Source organism: Manis pentadactyla, chromosome 3 (genome assembly GCF_030020395.1).
Source record: "Manis pentadactyla isolate mManPen7 chromosome 3, mManPen7.hap1, whole genome shotgun sequence".
Classification (NCBI taxonomy): Eukaryota; Metazoa; Chordata; class Mammalia; order Pholidota; family Manidae; genus Manis; species Manis pentadactyla.
In genome coordinates, this window is record NC_080021.1 from 30516610 (window position 1) to 30529835 (window position 13226).

Here is a 13226-nt window from a genome sequence, read left to right on the forward strand (position 1 = left end):
TTGGCACACGGACCAGCAATAGCTGGCTCTTCTGGCACCTTGGGAAAAAGGTCTGGAAGCTGGCATCCTGTGTATTCCATCAGTAACAGCAGAGTGGCCCCCAAAGATCATGGTAGTGTACCCAAAATGTCCAGGAGATAAGAGCATTTTATGCACAAGTTTTGTTTTATCTTTATGGCCAGTGCATGTACTTCCCATAGCCCTATATACTGACCCATCTGTAACTCCCACAGGAAGGGGGCTGAATGTCTGGTATACTAGACCAGGACGAGATCCCATTCCTGCCACTGTCCTATCTAGGACCACTATCTTGCATGTATCCTACCTGACGGACAAGATTTACCTATACTGGTGTCATTAAAACATGCACCTTATTGCCCTTAAGGTTATTTTCTTCTTCAGTACCTGTGGCCTGGATGCACATCCTGGCTGCAGCTGCCATGTGATGGTTGCTCTGAACTCCCTACCTGTTCAGCTACTGACCCTTATGGACTTAATCCGCATAGGACTTTGAACCTAGCTGAATCCTCTGGCTTGAGGATTATCATGATTTTATTGTTGTTGTTGCTATTGTACATTATTATTCTGGTTACAATGCTCCAGTAATTTGCACAGGGTCCAAAGCAGAAAATGGGGAATAAGTAGATTGTCACACAAGATTTATTGAGCGGTGGGCTGTGGGTAAAATTGCAATATTTCTAGAATCTCTTGCCTGGCTTTAGTCCTCTTTCACATCAACAGGTGTTTCCAAGGGATGGAGAGTAGTCCATCTCCCTATCAGTAGGTAATTACATGGGTGAGTGAGGGCCTTGGACTGGAGAGGTTGCGTGGGGTCCCTTTTTCTGCAGCCAGATCGTGAGAGACATTGGAGAGCAGAAGGGAATGACTGCTTATAAGAAATAAATGGGTTTCCCTCACTTTATTTCTCCCTTTGACTGATTTTGGTTTCAAAGTTATTTTGCCCCTGGATTTTCCCCCAGCATTAAGCCTTTTAGATGAAAATATTTTTGTTTCTATGGTAAAATCTTTTATTACTTTATAGAGAAATATCAGAAATATTAATCACAGATTTTATCTATGATCCATATAAAATTATCCATTGTTACTTTTATCATTTTTAATTTTTATTGTATAATGATAAACCTGGCTTCTTGCTTTTCTTACTGTCTCATTATTTTATCTTTATACGGTCTTCCAATTTTTGTGTTGTTTAGATTTAATCTTAAAACATTCTAACCAAAGTTTTCTGTTAATCTGGTATGAAACTTCTAAAAAAGAAAATTAATCCTTTGGGAAAATTAATGCAAACCTTTCCAGATAATAAGATATTAACTATGAGAAGGAATTAAAAGACAACTTGATGAGACAAGCTTCACCATTAATAAATAGAGTTGCCTATAGAGCATAAATAAGGTTAATCATGACAAGATGATGTCTGACTTCTCTTCTATATTTCAACTCTTGTCACATTCTCCATTTTCTCATCTTGAATTATAGGAAGAGATGATTTCAGCTGTACTCCTTATACCTCAGGAGTTAGGAAATACCAAGCTTTCCCACTGATGTAATCAATTACAGTTCTTATAAGAACTTTGAGCTTTACAAACAATGCCTCCTAAAGAAGTAACTGACATATCAAGTAATCTTCAATAAGCTGTCTACCATGAAGGACCTTCCTCCTTTTTCATGCTCATGCCTTAAACAAGTGGACATAAAAACTATTGTCCTTGCCTCACAATCCATCTGCCTTAGCTGGATCAGAAAGCTTTTCCTCTGGAACGCATTTCAAAAGCAAACGAAGCACACTTTATTTCATTCCTCATGAAAGAGTAGGTTGCTTAGGACATTAAATCAATTCACCTCTTTGTTTTTATTCCCTGTCATATCCATGCCTCTTCTCTAAAATAACAGCATGTCTAAAGCTGCATCGTGGTAAAATGAAGAGCTAAGGTCTTCTAAACTTGGCATGAATGACCATAAAGGTGAATTCTTGCTTTTTCAGATAAAAAAAACACTAATGTTCTTCAAACTGGATAGCTTCTCTATCCTCTTTTTCTTTAATGACTTGACATTTTTGAAGAATGAAGGCTAAACATTTTGTAGATGCACCTCTATTTGGGTTTATCTGATGCTTCTGTTCCAACTATGTTTTCTTAGGTTCTCTACTTGTCTATTTGGCATCCATTCATCACAGTCCAAATTAGAATAATTATATTTTATTTTTTGTTTTCTTGATAGTCTGATATTTGCAGCTTCACTGACTAGAGAAAGACTGATAGCTTTAGATAGCATAGATCTTGCCTGAGAGCATGCCTTTCAAATGCAAACTAACCAATCCTGAGCCTGAACTATCTCTTCAGCAAGCTCACACATCAAGCCAGTAATATACTCTTCCTGAATCAACCATGGCCAGGTGTTAGGCAACTAGAGACCACTTTTATCGACCAAAGCTTGCTGAATTATTCGAACTAGCAATCTCAAATTGTTTACTTTGCTTTGCCTTGCCTTTCATGTGGACACTCCATTAAAGGCTCTTGTCTGAGCATTTCCCTCCTGCTTGTCTCCTAATAAACTTTCCCTATGGACCTGCACGGTGTGGCATGCTCCTCTCACAAGCATAAGTAATAAAAATCTTCCTTCAATGGCATTGGCCTTTCTACATCGTATCATCCAGTCACCTCTATAAATTAAAATTCTGTGGATACAAATGAGACAGCTTCCTTATAAAGAGATTCAGATTATGCATTTTTGGCAGGCACTGCATAGGGGTGATGTTTCCTTCTCGGCATACTGTATCAGGAAGTACATGACATTTAATCCTCTAATTACTAGATATGTTAATTTGATCATGCTATTAAGATAAAGTCTGCCGGGTTTTTTCCATATAAAGTTATTATTTTCTTTTTAAAATTAATGAGTATCTTACATGGAGTAAATGTGAGATGTACATATTATCTTTTTTTATTAGCTCTCATCCACCAACATTTGCCATTATCAAATATTCTTCTTTATCTAATCTACCTATGGAGATTGATTTTACTCCCCCATGTCTAGAAACATATGGTTACACACACACACACACACACACACACACACACACACACATACACACACGTTTCTTTCCTCTGCCCATATGGGTAACATTCTTATTTACTTATTCATCCATAATTTTATATTATGACTTCAGCATGTTATATTGATTTAATTATTTATGCATTTAAAATTTTCATTTGTTGGATTATGATCTTGCCCTGGACATATTTTTTCCTTAGGTAAATTTATCTGATGTAACTTATCGTAGTTACATCATGCAAATTCATGCAAATTTTAAAATACATGCAAATTCTTTGATACTCTTCTTTTCGAAGCTTCTGGCCAATGACATGTGAATGGAAGTTATATTAGCCATTTTTATTATTGTCTCATGAACACTTGTCAGGCTCAATCCTCCATGTTCTTTCTTCCCCTGCTGGCTTATTGTATATGATTACAGTAACTTTGGAATTCAAGTCTAGAAAGTGGTAGAGCTGTACATTTGAAGAATCCTGTGTTCCCAAATCACCACTTAAGGTAAGCGGCCTATCAAATATGAACAACAGTGGTGGGCTTTATGTAAGTGAAATAAACATTTCTCATGTTTTCTTCAACCACTATACATTTCAATAATTGTTTTTTGTTACAGAAATGATAGTGCCTGATTTGTTAGACTTCATTTACTTTAACTGAGGTCAGGAATGGAGTATTACTTCAAAGTAATATGTGACAATCAAGAAGATTCCATAATGGCGAGTATAAGGAATAACTATTTAATATTTAATATGTAGTTGACACATAGAGAAAGTATTTAATATTTAATAGAGAAAATATTTAATACATAATTAGTAAAATAATGGTCTAGGAGAACTTTTCCATTTCAGTTTGCACTGAGATAGGATTTGGTTTCCAAAAGAGGTAAACAATTAGAAAAAGACAAAGGAGGAATAAAGGCACAGACTACATGTTATTGGTCGTTTATGAAACAAATATTCTACTGTGCAAAGACATAAACCTTGAATTCCTCCTTTTGAGTATAATGACAGACAAGTTATTATAAAGTATCCAGCTGAAACAAAACAAACCAGATAAAACTGCATTATTCAGAATGTCTATTTAAATGTCAACCTATTGATATTCCAAATTGCATCTGAATTCTAGGGCTGTGAGAGCTAATATTCAAACTAACATTTTTGGCCAGAATACTTTTAAAGAGATCACTAGAGGATGCAACAGTAGTTTAGTGCAATAGTACGGGCTTTTTTAAAACAGATCTTAAATGATCAGGTCTTTGGCAAGTGTTCAGTTAACATAATAAATAGAACCTTGATGACAACTTGGTAGAGAAATCAACTGAATAGTCATAGAGTGTTTTTTAAGGTACATAAATACACTATTATTCGGATAATAATAGGACAAATAGGATATATATAGGGTGTTCTCTGATGTGACCTGCTACGATATAAATATGTTTCCTTAACATTTTTTCTTCCCCTCTGCCTTAAAATTCTTAATGATTATATTAAAAGGTGGGTGTTTGGGAAATTATTAGAATATGAGAGTGGAGTCTTCAGACTGAGATTAGCACTTCTTAAAAAGAGGGTCCGGAGAAATCCTTAGCCCCTTCCACCATGGGCAGACATAGTGAAAAGGCACCAGCTGTGACCAAGGAAGACAGCAACTTTGTTGGTCCCTTGATCTTGGGTTTTCCAGCCTCTGGAACTGTGAGAAATATATTTTTGTTGTTTATAAGCTGCCCAGTCTGTGGTGTTTTGTTATAGCAGACTAAGACATGCATAAAATCATAATGAGTTTATGTCTTCAAAAGTAGACTTCCATAAATCAATAATATAAATGAATAAATGAGTGAATGAATTATAATAACATAAATAGGAATGGAGAGGAAGACAGTGATATTGAAACCAATGGTTAGCACTGTGGTAGGCAGCCTCAAATATAGGCCCCATGATCCCTGCTTTTTGGTATTCACATCCTTGTATAATCATCTGTTCTTGAATGTAGGCTGAGTATATTGACTCATTTCTAATAAAATGAAGTTATGAGAAGTCCTTCTGAGATTAGGTTATGGAAAGATTGCAGCTTCTTACTTTGATCTCTTTTTTTAATTCTCTTACTTGCTTAGTCTGTAGAAAGTCAGCTGACATGTGAGCTGAACTAGACAGAGGCCCATCTGGTGAGGAACTGATGTGTCTAGCCAATAACCAGTGGAGACCTAAAACCTGCTAACAGTCATATGAGTTTGGGAGCAGATCTTCCCAAGTTGAGCTTTGATATGACTGCAACCAGGACGAATGGTTTGACTGAAGCCTGTGAGACACCCTGAGTCAATGATATCCAGGTTCTTGACACACCTCAGAAAAAGGTGACAACAAATATTTGTTGTATTAAGCCTCTAAATCTTGGCATTATTTGTTCTATAGCATTTGTTAACTAAAACAAATGCCTTCCTTACTTTTATCCAGAGGTAACTCCTTGTTTTTGAGGACCTGATGACCAGGAAATGAAAGCCTAGCCATCAATGACAAATTTAAAGTTATCACTTTATTTGTTATTGTGAATATTATCATAAATTACATTTCTTCACTTATCTAAATATGCTAGAAGGATGGTTATTAAACTAACAGACAAAATCATGCTTTATTGAGTAACTAAGCATTACTTAAAAACTCAATCCAATAGATTCTGATTAAGTGATTAAGTTCATATGAGCTAGTCCATATCTTCCTTGACTTACAATGGGGTTATGTTCAATAAACCCATCGTAAATTGAAAATACCATAAGTCAAAAATGCATTTAGTACACCTAACCTACTGAACATCATATCTTAGACTAGACTACCTTAAATGTGCTCAGAACACTTAAATTAACTTACACTTGAGCAAAATCATCTAACAGATTATTTTATAATACAGTGTTGAACAGCTCATGTAATTTACTGAATACTGTATTCAAAGTGAAAAACAGAATGGTTGTATAGGTACAGAATGGTTCTTAAGCATATCAGTTGTTCATTTCCAATGATTGTGTGACTGACTGGCAGCTGCAACTCGCTGCTGCTGCCTGGCATTACAAGATGGTATCATACTAGATATTGCTAGCCTGGGAAAAGATTAAAATCCAAAATCTGAAGTACAATTTCTACTGAATTCATATTGATTTTGCACCACCATAAAGTCAAAACACTGTAAGTCAAACCCTCATAATTTGGGTACCACACATATATAAAGGATGTGGCTATTTTAAAATACTCAACAGTGATTATGGCATAGAGCCAGGTTTGTAATGCAATGCTAAATCAATGATTTATAGTAAAAATATAATGCATACAATGCATGAAAATATAACAATACACTTCTACTGGAACATAACTATTATAACATCACATGCAATGTATGGTGGTGTGTTATATAGCTTTTCATATAAAACAAGAACCACAAAAAGTATATTAGTTAGCTTCAATGTAGTGTCTAAGTTTGTAGGAAAACACTGCTAGTCCACCAATCAATAAAGTAATATAAACTGAACACCTGTCAGGATCTCCATTTGATCTCATAAAATCCCTTTCTCCCCCCAAAAATCCTTTTGCTTGGTATTTCCTATTAAATTGGGATTTGGAGAAATAAATTTCACCCCAGGTTCTTCTTCAGACAGAAAATGGCAAAATATGATTTATATTTGGGCACATCTAACTCCAAATGTACTACAACTTGTGAACTATATTGCTGTGCTCAGTGTGTTAGCACATGGAAACGTGTTACCATGTATCACAGAGGGAAGGCAACTCAGATTTCCATTGTGTTGACTGTAGGGTGAATTAATTACGAACCAAAGTTATTTTCACCTGGAGAGCTACTAGATTTCACCTTCTTAGGAAATCAGATTGTTTCTTACCCTAATGTTTCTATCATTTCAAAATAAGGAGGAGATGGCAAGGAACAAATACAATGTTCAAACAAGAACTTGAATTATTTCAAACAATTACCATCTGTTCACTTATATATATATGGGGAGCATGTATTCTGTGATGCCAATGAAATTATATGACAGCAATGAAAATGTCCCACTCAGACCTCCTGCTGTGGCAAAGGGAAATTAACAAAAGCATCCAGTAATTGTGCTCTGAATCCACCATCACTTTAGCACTGAAGCCACAGTCCAAACAGACTGCTTGAAGCTAGTACCTGAGAGCAGCAGGATATTGTAATACAAACAAATACATACAGACTGTAAAATCCATTTAATGGGAGGCTTTGACCACAACCCTTCTCCCTACTCTCTTCCACACAAGTTATATATGCATCATGGTCTGAAGGCTCTCCTTACTATCTCTGGCTTCCTCCCTATTTCCTGTCAGAGGAATTTTCATCAGTAAATATATTGTCTGTCTAATCCAGCTTGGGTGTCCACTTCTCAGAAGACCCCAACTAATAATGCAAGTAATTTCAAGTAATAATGCACATGATATATCCTTGTGGAGGGGACTGCTACTGATGTGGAATGATTTAGGCATTCAAAATTATATGGGGATCTACATCAGTAGAGACAGTAAATTTAGTTTGTTTCTGTTAAATTGCACCAATACCCTGCTAAGGGACAGTAAGAAACCCAAAGTTAATAGTTAAAAGCTCAGTGTGAGCCCCAGAGGGGCTCTTTTGAGTTTACCAAGAGGTTATTTTTTCTCTTGCAATTGAAAGGCATAAGCAATTAATCACCAGACTGAAGATTTGATAAATTTATCATTTCAGAGGAATTTAAGTGTTTGGCAAAGGCAAGTCTGTCATGGTAAAATCATGACTTGGGTTTGGACAAACTCAGATCCTCTAAGCATTGGATAGAGAACATTTGGATGGATGCTCCTGAGGATGTTGACTGAGAGCTTATAGATGTAGCCACAGAACTTGACAGAGATAACAGAAAAATACCCCTGGGGCGATCTTTTGAGATGCTTAATCAAGGGGATCAAAATGTAAGACCGGATAAGCAAGAATGTACTGACTTGGCATTTTCTTAGAGTACTGGATTTAACAACAGTCAAACAGGGGCCCCTTAGCAGTGGAGCAAACTCATTGCTAGATTGTTGAAGGCTGTAAAAATAAGTGATTATTCTTAGTGAAGTTAAGATGATTCAGTTACTCCAACAGATATTTAGAAAGGAATAAAAATACCAAGGGAAATGGGCAAGCAGAAATGCATGTTTTAGGAATGATCAGAAGACTAATCAGAGGATTATTACTTCAGTTCCACTGAGGGTCTAGAGGACACATTGGTTACCAAGGCCTTCAGGCAAGCATGAGTGAGAGGGACACTGGTATCAGCAGAAGAGGCTGGCCTCATTAATACCCAAGGAAATGTTGTACCCAAAGGCTAGAGGAAAGTACTTAGGTGCAGAAGTCAAGAAACAGCAAATATAACAAAGCTAGGAGGCTTCTCATGATCAGCATGGGGTCAGAAAGTATAAAATTGACAGGCAGCAATAAAAAACTGCTCAATGTATACAAGCAAAAGAAAAAGGTGAAAGAATGGAGAAGGATGAAAAGATAATTTTTTCCAATAAGTCACAACCCCTTATTTAGTTAGACTTAAACCAATTTTCAGACCTGAAGCCTACTGACTAAGAGGTGTCCATATCCCAGAAGAAAGAACTGCAACTATGTGGCAAGTATGTACCACGACAATTCTCCCCCAAGAGGCCTACAGCTATTTACCTCAGTGATTATACACTGGATAATGGAAATACCTGGGCATTTTGAAGACTATTAGACATAGGGGCTGTGTTAACACTGATACCTAGAAACAAAGCTCCATAATAATCAATGCCCCTTTCCCCCTTCTTAGGGTAGGGGATTACAGTGTCTAGGTAATAAATTGAAGACATAGCTAAAGTACAATTTACAGTGTGCACAATGGTTCTGCAGACATACTTACTGTTCATTCCTCTCAGTCTCTGTGCATATAATTGGAAGAGATTTGCTTGGCATTGGATAGTCTGTTGAGTTGTTCAGTTTGTGGAATAAGCAAAGTGGCAACCTCTGAAACTGTCCATAAACCAAGTAGAAATAATATAAAAAAATAGCTTTGCATGCCTAGCAGGATACTAGATTAGTGTCATTAAAAAATATATAAACACCTAAAGGATGTATTGGTCATGGTTCCTATTATATCTTGATTTAATTAACTAGTCTGACCCTTCTAGAAAGTAGATGGAACTTGTAAAATGATTACAGATTACTGCAAACTTGAAGTATCATGAGTTGTAGCTCAGTGAGAGCTGTGGGCTGAATATGCTTTTTTGGTAGAGAAGATTAATAAAACCATATACATACAGTTATACACACACACACACACACACACACACACACACACATCCAATCATTGATTTGGCAAATGCATTCTTCTCCATTTCAATGAGAAATGAATATAAGAAACAGCTTGTAGCCATGTGAGATAGTCAACAATATTCATTTACAGTTTTGTCTCAGGTATGTCTCAGGTATTATCTATGTTTTAATATCCCCACTCTCTGTCATCAAATATTTCAAAGAGATCTGGACAAGCTGGATATCCTACAGAATATCATGTTGATCCATTACAACAATGAGATCTTTCTGATCAGATGGTATGAGCAAGAGGTAGTTTAAATACTTTAAATACATGAACTCCAGATAGTGGAGAAGGTTCATGGATCATGGATGATTCATAGACCTAAAGCATTCAGTTTAGGAACTCTGCTCTGGCCCATATCCCTGGTGATATAGAAGTCAGCTTTGTGTGGGGTCAGTTCTAGGATTTGGTCCTGCAGTGTATTCAGATAGTAATGCAATAAGCCTTGTTTGGGGGATTTCAGAGGCAGGAAAAGATGCAATATGAGGTTATTATAAATCTTTGAGGTAGAATTCAAATGTAGGCCTCTTGGATTCTGGAACAAGGCCACTCCATCCACAGAAGAGTATCACACTATTTGTAAAATAGTTCTTGGCAAGACACCAAGCTCTTCTGGAAAAGATTAAACTGTTGACCATGGAAGATCCGGTGTTCTTATTTCTGGACTATCTGTTTTAATTGTGTTCTGCTAATTTGCTAAAGTTGGATGAACCCAGAATCAGTCTATCATAACAAGAAAATGATAAATTCAGCCAAGGCCGAATCAGGAGACACAAAGTATCTGCATGAGTATATACTTCAGACAACCCATCACTCATCACATTTGCAGCAGTGTTCTCCCCTACTTATATCTATAGCTACTTGGTGTGGGGTGGAGGGTATATGGCCTGCTAACAGACAAAGAAATTGCCTGAGCTTGAATTATGTTTGTTCACACAGTACTTGGGTTTAAGCTGAAAAATCACTAATGATTTTATTATAGCTATATTCAGACCTTTTCTTGAAAGAGAGTAGAGAAGGAAAATCTTTCAAATAAGAGGAGCTATAAATAGTTCAACTGGTCATTCATATTACTTGAAAAGTAAGTGGCCCAAGGTGAGAATATATAGATTCTTAGGTATTGACTAGTGCCTTGGGCTTTTGGTCAGGAGTTTGTAAAGAAAACATCTTGAAAGTCAGAGAAAAGGAGGTCTTGGTGGAAAGAAGCACAAGGATGGGATGGATGACAATGATAATGAAATGTTAAGATTATTCTATCACACATTAACACCCACCACGAAGCATTTATCAAAGCAGCAGCTTTGAATAACCAAATATACAATGAGTTAGTCCATTGATATTAGTCAATTTGCTATTCACCACCCTTGGAATGGGCATGGTGTCCCCATAATATTAAGTGGTCACAATGGCAGAATAGAAGCTACATAACATAGATTCTCACTTTCCAAGGCCAAATTTGATGCTACTGCCTATGAATGTGCAACTTCACAGCATTGTGAGGGAATGAGTCTATGACCTTGGGATATACTAGTTGTATCACATACTTCAACATCCAGAAATAACCAGCTTCATAGACTCCTGGAGTTTATTTATAAAGGCACATCTAGAGTTACATCTCAGAGGCAATACTCTGAAAGTATAGATTGCTGTGTTTCCAGATGCAGTATATTGATTGAATTAGAAACTCCCAAAAGAAAGAATATGAGATTCTGGGAATCAATGGGTAAAGTGAGAGTGATCCTTCCTACCGTTACTCCAAATGACCCACGGGGATTTGGAGAGTTTCTGCCCCTGCAATTTAGGGCTCTGTGGATTTAGAAATCCTAATTACAATGGAGCATTAACTTGCCTGAAGATTTGCAAGGGTCATATTGAACTTTATGCTGTAGCTGCCACTGGGGCACTCTGGAATCCTTATGTATATAGACCAGCAGAAAAGAAGAGGAGTTGCCATCCTGACAGTGTAAATAACTCCAATCAGCAGGAGATGAGAGAGAACCTTTTAAACATTGGGACAAGAATATATGTGGAACATAGGTGAACTATCCAAGCATACTCCTTTGTCCCACTAAAAGTATGAATGCACAGATGAACCAATTCTAGATTAAGGAGGAATGAAGGTTTGAATCATGCCATTAATTAAGCCACCAAGATTTGCAGAGTTGATAAGTAAAGGTTAGGGGAACTTAAAATTAGAAATGGAAGACAGGATGCATACTTCTTTGAGCTCTGAAATCAAGTGCAGTGATAGGGTATATAGTTCTTCCCACTAACTTCTCTCTTTCATTTTCTCTCAGAGACAGAGCCCCACAGGAATCAAGAAGGGGGCTGCTCTTCAATCCTATGTGGAGAAATAGACTTGTAAAGCACAAGCATGGACAGTGGCAGGTATAAAACATACTATTCAGAGCTCCTACTCATTCAGTGCAATTAACTGTTGGTCCCAGCTTCTGCTTTCAGAATCTAGCAATGCATATGCACTAGTTCCATGGGCTGCTCCCAACCAGTGACTGAATGAAGCAAGGATATAGATGCAGGCCCATTTCTGCAAGACGTGGGAATCTTCTGATGGGTAGTTTTGGCTCAAGGATTTCCCACTGGCCTGGCTGAAACCCTCTTGTAACAGCACTGCAATCAGAAACTTCCTACACAAGCACCTTGTCTTCTCTCTCTCAGTGGTCAAACCTTCATTGTCATCTGAAATCTCTTCCAGCATCCTTGCCTACCCCTACTTTCCCTCACAGATGTATATCCCAATGAATCTCCTCCATATCTAATCATTTCCTGGCATCTGCTTTCCTAAGAACCCCAAATAAAAGTATTACTCTTAAAATATTTTTTGTCATAATTTCCATCCTATTCTTTTTATATTAGCTGGTCATTGAGGGAGTACAACAAATAGGGAATACTGTTTTGGAATTTGACTTTTATGCTTTCATTTGCTCTGATGTAAACTGGCATTTTGTTAAGAACACTTGTATATGATAAAACAAAATGTAAACATATCTTTGTTTCCTGATTGTATTTCTGAAATTGCATTTAGAATATTTATCTTGACTTGAGGTTGCTTCAAAAGCCATGGACTATCATCATTCAGTCTCAGAGTACTGAATTAAATATCATGTACTTGTATTCGCCTCAATAACATAAGTGTATATTTTAAATAAGCATACTTATTTGGAATGATCTAAATGTTATTAGAGAAAAAGTATTATTACCCCAGAAGATAAGGGCAAAAAATGGTATGCTGGGTGGATGAATATGGACTACATTCTAATATGTCTAAAATAATTTATTCTTTAAAATTTATTCTTTCAGTATTTCATATCTATTCATTATTCAATACTCTTTGGGTTGGAGGTAATACCTTTGTTACTTGAATTGCCTTAGATAAAACTGACAGAATTTCAAAAAAACTGTCAAATAAAAAAACCTAGAAGGTTAGCAATGCAATTAGATCCAATAATATTTGTAATAATTGGCTTAAGTGGTTCTAGGTGTTTTTGTCTCCCTTTTCTTTAATCTTTGAATGGTAGTTAGTTTCACTTTTTTCCTCACTGAATATTGCCTTCAATCTCATGCTGCCCAAATCTTGAGATGTATATTTTAATATTTCTGACACAAGATTTTTGAAAAATTAAGTTTGAAAAATTGCAGAAAAGTGTTGTTGTTGTTTTATCTCATATCAGGCTTCCTCCCCTAGACCAAGATGTTGAAGCAAATGGAACTAGATAGTAAGATATAAAAGATTTTTCTAGAACCACATGGTAGGAGTAGGACCTGGTAGAAA